Here is a 12,302-nt window from a genome sequence, read left to right on the forward strand (position 1 = left end):
AAATTTTTTCCTAACAAACATAAAAGGATCTAAAATATTGACTGGTGGAAAATGGGCCAGTAGAATTTCTCTGTATAGGAATTTCTAAAGGAATAAGTTAAAGATTCTCCCCATCTGTCACAACAGGAGTAAGGACTCTTATGTTATTGCAGAAGGATGGATGAGATGAGCTCAGAACTGTTTCCAGCTCAAGAAATCCTGATCCTGCTTCCTGAGATGGCCAGCAATATGCTGGCAAGGTCCCAGCAGTCCGGAGAGCCAAAGCCATGGCTATGTCAGCCTTAGCAACATCACACCTACTGACAAAAACATGTGCCCTTGAAGCCTCGTCACCAGGACCTGCTGAAAGCCTCTCTTCCATTGTGAAATGAAGGAGTATCAATAGTTACTAGTGGGTCAAAATGGCAGATAAGTCAGCCAGAAGGTTAACTGGTACTGTGCAAAGACCTTCTTTTTTCCTTTTTTCTTTTCCTTTTTGCTAGTCCTGGGACTTGAACTCAGGGCCTGAGCACTGTCCCTGAGCTTCTTTTGCTCAAAGCTAGCAGCACTCCACCACTTGAGCCACGGTGCCACTTCCAGCTTTTTCTGTTTATGTGGTACTGAGGAATTGAACCCAGAGCTTCATGCATTCTAGCCAAGTACTCTACCACTAAGCCATATTCTCAGCCCCACCGCAAAGACTTTCTAGAGAAAACATGCTGGGGCGCCAATCTGGAAGCTGGCATCCCATTCCTAATATCACTAGTCATGGGGGAAATGCAAATCAAAACCTCATTGAGACGGCCAGGTACCTGTGCTCATTCCAATAATCCTTGCTACTCAAGAGGGTGAGTTCTGAGAATCACAGTTTGAAGTTAACCCAGATAGGAAAGTCCTGACACTCTTATCTCCAATTAAACACCAAGAAAGCCAGAAGTAGAGCTGTGGCTCAAAGTTTAGGGACAGCACCCAGGCCCTGAATTCAAGACCCAGGAGGGACGGACAGACACACACACACACACACACACACACACACACACACACACACACACACACACACACACACACACACACACACACACACACACACACACACACACACACACACACACACACACACACACACACACACACACACACGAAAAACAAAACAAAAAACACCACCTCAGTTAGATACTGAATTCAAGACCCAGGAGGGACGGACAGACACACACACACACACACACACACACACACACACACACACACACACACACACACACACACACACACACACACACACACACACACACACACACACACACACACACACACACGAAAAACAAAACAAAAAACACCACCTCAGTTAGATACCACTCTAAACAGCACCCAGGCCCTGAATTCAAGACCCAGGAGGGACGGACAGACACACACACACACACACACACACACACACACACACACACACACACACACACACACACACACACACACACACACACACACACACACGAAAAACAAAACAAAAAACACCACCTCAGTTAGATACCACTCTAAACCCTTTAGGATAGCTAAAACAAGACAGGGAAAAACTAGTGTTGATAGGGATGAGAATAAAAGGAATTGACCTAGCTACTCAGAAGGCTGAGATCTAAGGATCAAGGTTCAAAGCCAGCCTGGGTAGGAAAGTCCATGAGCCTTTTTTTTTTTTTGTCTGTTATGGGACTTGAACTCTAAGCCTGGCTGCTGTCCCTGAGCTTTTTAGCTTAAGGTAAGCACTGTACTACTTGAGCCACAGTACCACTTCCCGTTTTCTGGAGGTTAATTGGAGATAAGAGTCTCACAGCCTTGCCTGCCCAGGCTGGCTTTGAACTTCGATCCTCAGATCTCAGCCTCCTCAGTAGCTAGGATTACAGGCGTGAGCCACAGGCGCTGGGCTAGCGAGACTCTTTTCTTCAATTAACCACCAGAAAACCAGAAGTGTAGCTGTGGCTCAAAGTGGTAGAGTGCTAGCCTTGAGCAAGAAAGCTCAGGGACAGCACCCAGGCCCTTAATTCAAGCCTATAACTGACAAGAAAATAAGAAATGTCCACACATCCCTTAATTCAAGCCTACAACTGACAAGAAAATAAGGAATGCCCACACATCAATTACGTGTGTGTGTGTGTGTGTGTGTGTGTGTGTGTGTGTATGTGTGTGTGTGTAAAATGGCAAAGCTGCTTCAGAAAATTGTTTGGCAGTTCATCAAAAAATAAACAGAGCCAGGAGCTGGTGGCTCATGCCTGTAATCCTAGCTACTCAGGACGCTGAGATCCAGAGGATGGTAGCTCAAAGCAAGCTCAGGCAGAAAAGTCTGAGAAACTGTATTTCCTGACAATTTGCTCCCTTCACCCACTCACCAACCAACCAACCAACAAACAAAAACAACAACAAAAAATAACAATCAAGAAACAGTAAAAAGCAGGGATTGAGGCTTAGCACTAGCCAAGCAAGCCAAGCTCAGGCCCATCATTTCCCTTAATGGTATTCTCTCTCTTTCGGTCTCTCTCTCCCTGTCTCTCTGTCTCTTGCTCGCTTCCCCCCACTCCCCACCCCCTGCCCAATTCCAGTAACATGCTGTACAGGCTGGCAAGTTAGGAGCAATAAGCTGCTCCACATGGCCATACTATGTAGGCTTGCGTATGAGCACCATATGATGTTCATATAACAAAACAGCCTGGAGATATTTCTCAGAACTTATCCCTGTTAAGCATAACTCTGTATGTCTCCTAAGCCCATGACAAGATGTTTGACCTTACTTATCAGAAGGAAAATGTACATTAGAGCAAGTTAAAACAACTGTGAAAAAAAGAGAACAAAACTGTGAGCCACCATCCTCACCTATCAGGTGGACAAAAACAAGTATGAGATGACATTCTATTGGTAAAGTTGTCCTGGTGGGAACAAACACTAGTAAGTCACTGGAGAAGTTAGAAAAACCTCCTAAGCCTAGCATCCTACCTACTCAGGTTGCTGAAACCTAGAGGATTTGGGTTTGAAGCTTTGGCAGAAAATTCCTCCAAATTAATCAGCAAAATGCTACACTGGAGATGTGGCTCATATGGTTAAGAGCCAGCCTTGAGCAAAAAAGCAGAGCCAGAGCATAAGTCCATGTACCAGCACCATCTAAAAAATAAGGGAGCAGGGGGACATCCAAGAGCCTATTGACAGATTAGTGACAAAAATGTGTTAATACAGTCAGGTGCCAGTGGCTCAAGCCAGTAATCCTAGCTGTCCAGGAGGCTGAGATCTGAGGATCACAATTTGAAGCCAGCCAGGGCAGGAAACTCTGTGAGACTCTTATCCCCAATTAAGCATCAAAATAGCCAGAAGTGGAGCTATGGCTCAAGTAGTAGAGTGTTAGCCTTGAGCAAAAAAGCTCAGGGATAGTGCCCAGGCCCTAGACCAGCACCAAAAACAAAAAACAAAAAAATGTATTGATGCTTAACAACTGATTATTTTCTGGTTCATAAGTATGATGATTGGGTTCTCACACGCTTGTGTGGTATGCGCCTTCCTCAAACCTTGTTACAACTTGGGCACATTAACTGTCTGTCATGAAAAAAAAAAAAGACACTGACACATATAATGAGGATGACCTTGAAGACACTGTGCCAAGTGAAATAAGCCAGACACAAAACAACAACAAACACAATATGACTCCAAGTATCTGAAGTACATACAATACACAAATCCTTAGAGACAGGAATAGAAAAGAGGTTTTTCAGTAGAGAACAGGAAATTGTTCTTTTTAACACAAAGATTTAAAAAAAGTTCCAAAAATAGAAGGTAGTGATAGCTGTACACCAATGTGAATACGCTTATTCCAGTGAACTTTATGCCTAAAAATGGGGACAATATGTATTTTACCACGAACAAATGGGTAAAAGCAAAAGTATGAAACAAAAGTACAACTGAAAATATTTGAATAGCTGGGTACTATGCTGTACAATTATAGTCCCAGCTACTCAGGAGGCTGAGGCAAGAAGACTGTTTGAGCCAGGTATCTAAGACCAGCCTATGCAATACAGTGAAACCTCATCTCAAAAACATAAAAGATTTTTTCTTTCATGCATTTGTTTCTAATGCAATTATAAGATTATTTCTTTGTTGCTTTGTATGTCCCTCCCCCACAGTATAACCCCTGCTTTCACTGTATTTGATGTCGGTATAATTTGTGGAGGGGAAGGGGAAAAACAAGTCGTTTAAATAAGGATACAGGTGGACCTGTTGCAACAATGACAAGTACAAGTTGTCATGTCAAAAAACGAACTTTACAACTTGGTGGGGGGGGGGGATTGGATGGGAGGGGAGGGAGGATGGGAAGGGATGGGAAGGGTAAACAAAGGAGGAGGCTACAATGCTTGATAAGAAATGTACTCACTATCTTGCCCATGTAATTGTAATCCCTCTGTACAGTATTTTTTTCACAATAAAAAATAAAATAAAATAAAACAAACATAAAAGACTGACGGGCTGAGGCAGAGTAGTAAGCCTGCTGGTAGAGACAGAGAAGCTGGGCAGTGAGGAACATACATGTCAAAGTCTTATTCTAGACCTCTCTGGACACTGGAAGGTCCCAGGAGCAGACTCAGAAGAAATTAAAAATCACATAAAATTATACCATACTAGGACTCAATACTAGAGAAGAGCCTAGTGAAGTAGGTGCAATTGCAGAAGCTAAGCCAAGATAATGTCAAAATAACTCCGTATATCTGTTTCCTCATCTGCACAACTTGTGTAGGACTTCTCCTTGAGCCAGCACAGTACCTGACAGGAGCTAGCCACTTCACACAGCATCCCCCATGCACCTATTTTCTCTTCTTCATGTTCCCTAGAAGTGAACATCACCCCTTGGAAACATCTGCATATGACACAGCTTCTCTTACTCCCTTACTCCTTACGCTTACTAACCCCTAGACTCTAGAGCTTCATGGGCCCAGTCCTTCAAAAATGCCTGAATCTCCAAACTTTAACCAATTTCCGTCTCTTACAAAGCCATCCAACCCAGCCTGAGACTCTAGGAGCACTATTCTTTGAGTGACTTCAGGACAGTAGAATTCAACAATTACTAAATACACCATTCTAAAGACAATCTTTTTGTTTTGAATAATTCACAATTATATTTCATTAGCCATTCAGGAAAAAATGTTTTGATTACAACATAAGCACCATGCTGAATAGTAAAGTTGTAATCCAGCTACTCAGGAAATGAAGATCAGGATCATAGCTCAGGGCCAGCCTGGTCATCTTAATAGCTGAAAGCAGTGGTGTGCACCTGTCACCCCAGCTATGGTGGGAAGTATAAATAGGATTTCCATACAGGCCATTCTGGGCAAAAAAAACAAGACCCTATCTCAAAAAGAGCAAAAGGGCTGGGGGCATGATTTGAGCAGTAGAACATCTGCCTAGCAAGCATGAAGACCTGAATTTAAATCCCAGTACTGAATAAAAAATACATCAGCCTAGGGTTGGGGGTGTAACTCAATGGTAGAGTAATTTTTACATATGGTCCAGGTTCAACCCAGCATCCCCCCCCCCCCAAAAAAAAGGGAGAAAAGGAGGGAAGGAGGAAAGAAAGGAAGGCAGGAAGGCAAGAAGGCAAGAAGGCAGGCAGGCAGGCAGGCAGGCAGGCAAAAAGGCAGAAGGCAAGTAGACAGGAAGGAATCGAGGAACTACAGTCACACAGGGAAATGGGAGTGTGATAAGGCTGCAGTTTAACTGAGTTTCACATGCTTGCTTTTTGCTACAGACTGTCCAACCAGATTCATGGAATATATTTGCCTCACTCAAGTAGCCCTTTTCTGAGACCCCTTGCCAGGAGCCAAACACCACATTCCCACAGCTAAGGAACACATTCCCACAACATTCCTCAAGTTTTAAAAACAGTAGCTTCTGGGACAGATTCAGCTGAGAATCTAGCCAAACAAAGCCTCCTAGATCCTAAGACTTTGGTGGCTTAACTCTATCTTGGGCTTATAGTGAGCAAAGAACTTCCCAGACCAAGACACTGGATTTAAGAAATGCTTACACAAAGAGCAGCAGACTCTCTCTTGCAGGGTGGTGAGGCTCACAGTCAATGTTCCCTACTGGAGATCTGCTTTAATTTCTTCCCTGTCCTCCCAAGCACCCCTAACAAGCTATGGGTCCACCACAGGGAGGTCCCAAGTCAATCAAGCACGATAGAAACCTTGGTAGCTCTCACTTATCACTTGTGTCTTAAAGTAGTATCTTTACAGTATTGTAAAAAGTAAAAAGACAAGCTGGACTAATAGTGGCCCAGATTGGCCCAGTTGGGAAGTTAAGGTGCTTCCTGTGCTCAGGTGTGCAGCTCTAGGGCTTCCTGCTGGCACGGGAACCAAAAGATCTGCCCAGGGGCCTTTGGCCACACACACAGTCCTTTAGGACTCCAATAAATCACCTCCCCCAGAAGATCAAGACACCTGTAATAGGAAAAAGCAAATCTTTATAGCATCTGGGTTCCCCAAGGGCAAGTACTTTTTGTGTGTTCTGTTCAAGGGCACATCCAGTTAAAGTTGATCCATACTAAATGGTAGTAACATTTCCATTGTTTCCCAAAGAGATAATCAGGTATCAATATTAAGTAACAAACAAGATAAGACAGTATTAAAAAGCAATGAGCTTCCTCTTAGTCTCTATCAAGGTCAGATTCAAATATCTAAATGGTATTACCTTTGGGTCACTTTTACTGGTTTCCTTTTCAGATAAATAGAAGCAACATTCAGCTCTCCTGTTCCACACTAGACTGGGGTCCTCTGCCACTGGAAAAGCTTCCTAAAGTTCCACTCCTGCTCCCTCACCTTCATCCCATTCCTTTGTTATCCTCATCAAATTATTTGTTTAAAGTCATTATTTCTTGGTAAGTACTAGGTTTGAACCCAGGACCTAACACTCACTCAGCTTGTGTACTCAGTGGGCACTCTACCAAATGAGTCACACATCCAACCCAACTTTTTGCTGTTGTTTTTTGGGGAGAGCTCAGCTCTTCAGCTCAAGGCTAGCGCTCTACCACTTGAGCCACAGCACCACTTCCAGCTTTTTTCTTTTTGCTTATGTGGTGCTGAGGAATCGAACCCAGGGCCTCAGGCATGCAAGGCAAGCGCTCTACCACTGAGCTACCTCCCAGCCCTCTTCAGGCCTCTTGAGTGTTGAGATTACAGGAATGTATCACTACTGCTTTCAAACTCTGCAACATCATTTTGCTCCACTGTCCTCCTCTTCCCTCCTCCTCCTCCTCCTCCTCTTCCTCTTAGTTCTACCCGCCTCTGTTTCTGTCTCTGTCTCTCACTCACTTTGTCTCTTTTTGTTTCTTACTTTTTTTTAATGTGGTACTGACGCTTGAACTCAGGGCTAGAGCTGCCTGCAACTTACTCATCTATTCAGCAATATTTGGTACATTAAGAAAAAACATCAAGCCAAGCGCCGGTGGCTCACGCCTGTAATCCTAACTACCCAGGAAGCTAAGATCTGAGGATAGCGCCCAGGCCCAGAGTTCAAGCCCCACGACCAACCAAAAAAAAGAAAAAGAAAAAATATCAACACATAAAACATGTTCACAAGCTGGGAGTGCGGAGTAAGCCAAATAAGTAAATAAGTAAGCCAAATAAGTAAATAAAATAAGCTAGATGGTAATAACTAAGTGCTTTAAAGAAGAATTAGAAAGGAAAATGGAGATGTTATTTTATGGAGGGGAGACAGGATTCTCATTTTAAAGATGAGGATTGTCAATGAGGATTGATAAGGAGGTATTTGAAGAAAGACCTAGGAGTTGAGGGAGTCAAGTGTGGGCTGTCCGCTGGTAGAGACTTCCAAGGGCAGGGAAGACAAGTGCAAGGGCCTGAGGCACAAGATTGCCTGACACAGCAAGGGAACCAGAGTATGTTGAGCAGAGCAAGAAAGAGAGCAATAGGAGATGAGGTAAACACAAGTAAAGTGCATAGGACCTTGGAGATTGTCATAACCTATGGCTTTCACTCAAGTGAGACTGGAAGCCAGTGGATGGGTCTGAGCAGGGAAATGACTGCATGAGATGCTGTGCAAATTGTCCCTGGCCAAAGAACTGACACAAGACTAACAGATCCACATTGGCAAGGTTCCTACAAATCTTATTCCCTGAGCTCGGTCACTGCCTTCCTTCTTGGGCCTCTTCTCTATGCAAAACCCCTGGTTACAAGAATGAAAAATTGTCAGACTGGCTCCAGGAGGGCGGAGATTCAGGGTATATGCAACTTGATACATTGGAAAAGCTAGAAGGGGAAGGAAAGGGGGTTAGTTTTCACTACATGTTTTTCCCTCTACCAACCGAGCTTTCAGAAGTGGTTAGGAGTCAAATCTATCAAATGCAGAAAGCACAACCAGCCAGCTGTACTCCCTGTTTTTCAGCAGTTCCTTCCCCCTACAGTCCTGACCTTACACTGAACACCCTGAGGTTAGAGCCAGGCAAATTGGGAGTTAGAGGGAGAGCTCCAAGTGGCCCCAGTAACCAATAAAGGTCAGATCTAGAAAAACACAAATGCATCCTCATTGCTGGCCTTCAAGAAGCAAGGCCAAGGACCAGGGACTCTGGGACCTCACTAACCTGAAATAGGGAAGAAAAAAAAAAAAGGATCTTTGAAGGTCCCCAGTTTCTGTAGACATGCTGGCTAAGGCTGGGAATAAACCACACTTTCTGGGAAGCTGCTACAAATCTAAATTCTCACTAGTGAATAGGCTTAACCTTAAATGAGGGCCAATCACATTTCCAAGACGCTGGTCTCCTTCCAGTTAGGTCTCTGTACTATCCGCTCCTGGATGGCTAGCAGACTCCACCCTCCTCGCAGCAAAGTCTCCACCCAGTACCTGCGTTACCTAGGCAACTGGGACACCTGGAAGAGGTCACATCTGCATCTGCTGAGGTCACATCTGAATTTGATGTGGTCTCACCTTTCTCCGCCCATACCCTAGATAAGGGCTAGCCCAGGATAAAGCCTAGCCCAGGCCCAGACGCTCTCTCTCTCTCTGCTCTTTTCTAGCTCTTTCCTTCTCTTCTCTTTCCCAGCTCTCTTCTCTTTGCAATCTCTCTCTTTCCCAGATGCTCTCTTTTCTAGCTCTTTTCTCTCTCTTTCCCAGCTCTCTCTCTTTCCCAGATCTCCCAGCTCTCTTTCCCAGGCCTTTCCCCACTGCGTGGAGGACCAAGATGGCCTGGTGCCAGCCAGAACGATGAATAAACCTGCTCCTTACCTGAATACAACGTGTGTGGTGCTGTTCTTACTCGGCTACCTCTTTTTAAAAACCTAACAGTCTCAAGAGATGATTCTAGGGTTGGGAAGGTATCTCAGTGATAGAGTGCTTGCTTTGCATGCATGAGGCCCTGGGTTTGATTCCTCAGCACCACATAAACAGAAAAAGCCAGAAGTGGCGCTGTGGCTCAAGTGGTAGAGTGCTAGCCTTGAGCTGAATAGTGCAGAGAGAGAGCCCAGGCCAAGTTCAAGCCCCACGACTGACAAAAAACAGCAACAACAAAAAGAAATGATTCCACAAGGAAAAAGGCAGGCACTTAAGGCTCTGAGGTTCTATCAGGCTCTCCTCCCCAAAGGTAAGAGCTGAAGGTCTATGAAGATCAGTATCAGGTCTGTGTTATTCATTACCACAGATATCCTGCCAGAACTACATCCCAGTAATGACACTTGGGCCCTCCAAAGAAGCAGAGCCCATGATTAATACTGCCTGCTCAATATCACCTGGTAGACCTTGTGCCAGGAAATGGCAGCAGACCATCCTTTCTCCTAGATTCATTCAGCAGTCCTGCTGAAAAGACAGTATTATTACATAATAATACAATATTATTTTTATTACCCTAAATAAATTGCCCAAGTTATCTTAGGCAATGAAAAGCTCACACCCATCTTTGTGCCTATGATTATGAATATTTTGTCTCCTTGAGTACAAGGAGCCTAGGACAGGCACTGTCATTTGATATCTTTTTTTTTTTCCTTTTTTTTTTGGTCGATTGTGGGGCCTGAATTCTGGGCCTGGACACTGTCCCTCAGCTCTTCAGCTCAAGGCTAGCGCTCTACCACTTGAGCCACAGTGCCACTTCTGGTCTTCTGGTGTTTTATTGGAGGTAACAGTTTCACAGACTTTCCTGCCCGGGCTGGCTTTGAACCACGATCCTCTGATCTTGAGTAGCTAGGATTACAGGCGTGAGCCACCGGCGCCCGCTGTCTTTTGATTTCAAATACCCAAGAAAAGGAGAAATAAGACAGCTCATGTTGGCCAATTCTTGCTAACACCAATCATCCAATCTTGACTTCTTTTTGTAGGGGAAATGTAATGGGGATTATTTGTTGGTGAGAGGGTCTCACTATATGTCCCACATTGGCCTGAAACTCCTGATCCTCCTACTTCCATCTCTTGAGTATAAGTTACAGGTACATGTCCCTATGCTCAGCACAATCTTGACCTTTATAAGAAGAAAACAACAGCAACAGGTACAACATGCCCTCAAGATTACTACTACCATGTTGAGAGTACAGTTGTGGTTTCAGGAAAGGATCCAAATATTAACTGACAAGTGAGCAATCAGCAACTGGTACACATGCTCACTACAGTGCTCTGTACTGTTATAAGGGGGGAAATGGATGAACCTAATGTAACATGACAATGAATGAGGACCATATTCCCAAGCAAATGTGCTTTTTATTTAGAATCTAAAAACCAAAGCAGTAGTGGGCAAGCTAAATGTATAAACAGCTTTAGCCAAGTAGCAGATAAGCCTTGGAAGGTGTTAGGCTCTAAAGGGAGTTAAAGGTCCATGCACACCTAGAATAGCACCAGTCACTATAAATTTTTAGTGGATCAGAATAAGAACAGATAATGAATCACAAACAAGCTGGGCGCCGGTGGCTCATGCCTGCAATCCTAGCTACTCAGGAGGCTGAGATCTGAGGATCGCGGTTCAAAGCCAGCTTGGACAGGAAAGTCCGTGAGACTCTTATCTCCAGTAAACCACTAGAAAATCAGAAGTGGCACTGTGGCTCAAGCGGTAGAGCACTCGCCTTGAGCTGAAGAGCACAGGGACAGTGCCCAAGCCCAGAGTTCAAGCCCCACGACTGACCAAAAACAAAACAAAACAAAACAAAAACACACAAACAAAAGGTAGTAAGATTATGAATTATTTCTTTCTACCTTCTCTAATTTCCAACATCTTAGGTAATATGCTTCACTTTCTTTATAAATTGAAAAAAACCTAACTTATGGTGTAACTCCATATGGTCTGTGTGGACAAGTCACATCAGTGTTATTCTACCACTTTTAGCCACAATGCTACTTCCAGTTTTTGGTGGCTAATTGGAGGTAAGAGTCTCACAGACTTTCCTGCTTGTGCTGGCATCAAACCATGATCCTCTGATCTCAGCCTCCTGAATAGTTAGGATTACAAGCATGAGCCACCAGCACACAGCTACATGGGTCTTTCATAATGTACTAGAGGGTATAATCTATCTCCAACCTGGGGACTAGGGTGCAGGTCCCTGTATCAGCTAGACTTTATGAAAAACACATCAATGAAGAAGAAATAATGAGCTAGTCCCATCTATGGCAGAGATGGAGGATTTCATAGCTAGATCCAGCATCTAATCAAGGACTCTAACACAATTACTGGCTTGAGAAGTGGTCAAAAGGAAGATATACCAGAAAACATAAATGACTCCACCGTCTGAACCTGTGATGTGAGAAAAAAGGCAATGCATGGGGGTGAAGGGGGAGAAGGAAGGAAGAGAAGAGAGAGGTTGAGCCTGAAATCTGGCTGAGTGGAAGTGGCAGCTTCAGATTCAGTTAGAGTACTAAACTGGGCCCTACCCCTCCCTGGGCTAAGATGATAGGTGCCCCACTCTTTCTAGATGGCCCAGAGCTATGTCCTTACTAGAGAATGTTACAACTTCACATAGTCATCCTGAAACCAAACATCTCAAAGAGGAAAAGCAAAAAGACTAAAGCTTCAAAGCGGCCTTCCCTCCATTACACCTGCAGAGCCCTTCTCTAGGGCTTCTCTGGGACAGAAACCTGCCATCTCTGCAGTTGGTTTATTAACAAAGCACTCTGATGAGAGCTTTGGGAATAAAGCTCAAGCCCAATCCGACAGGAATCAAGCTCACATACAGATGTGTAGGGCAAAGATGAGATTTCTACTGAAAGCTCTAGTAGATGAAATGTTAAGTTAAAAATTTTCTACAAGCCAAGCTTTAAGCAGGAAAAGTTAGTATTTCTTAACTATAGAAGATCAAAGCCACACTAAATTGTAATTG

At 44.0% G+C, this 12,302-nt stretch overlaps 1 protein-coding gene and 1 non-coding gene across 4 annotated transcripts in view; one reads left to right on the forward strand and one right to left on the reverse strand.

Moving 5' to 3' along the window:
- Positions 1-12,302, reverse strand: part of Sufu (SUFU negative regulator of hedgehog signaling) — a 101,316-nt gene that overhangs the window by 73,213 nt on the left and 15,801 nt on the right. The gene's annotated exons all lie outside the window — the stretch shown is intronic.
- LOC138809192 (small nucleolar RNA U13) lies at positions 3,452-3,555 on the forward strand. The gene has a single exon (XR_011366746.1). It is a non-coding gene; the product is annotated as a small nucleolar RNA U13 (small nucleolar RNA).

Source organism: Dipodomys merriami, unplaced genomic scaffold (assembly GCF_024711535.1).
Source record: "Dipodomys merriami isolate MVZ:Mamm:240054 unplaced genomic scaffold, mDipMer1.0.p SCAF_102, whole genome shotgun sequence".
In the NCBI taxonomy this organism is placed as follows: Eukaryota; Metazoa; Chordata; class Mammalia; order Rodentia; family Heteromyidae; genus Dipodomys; species Dipodomys merriami.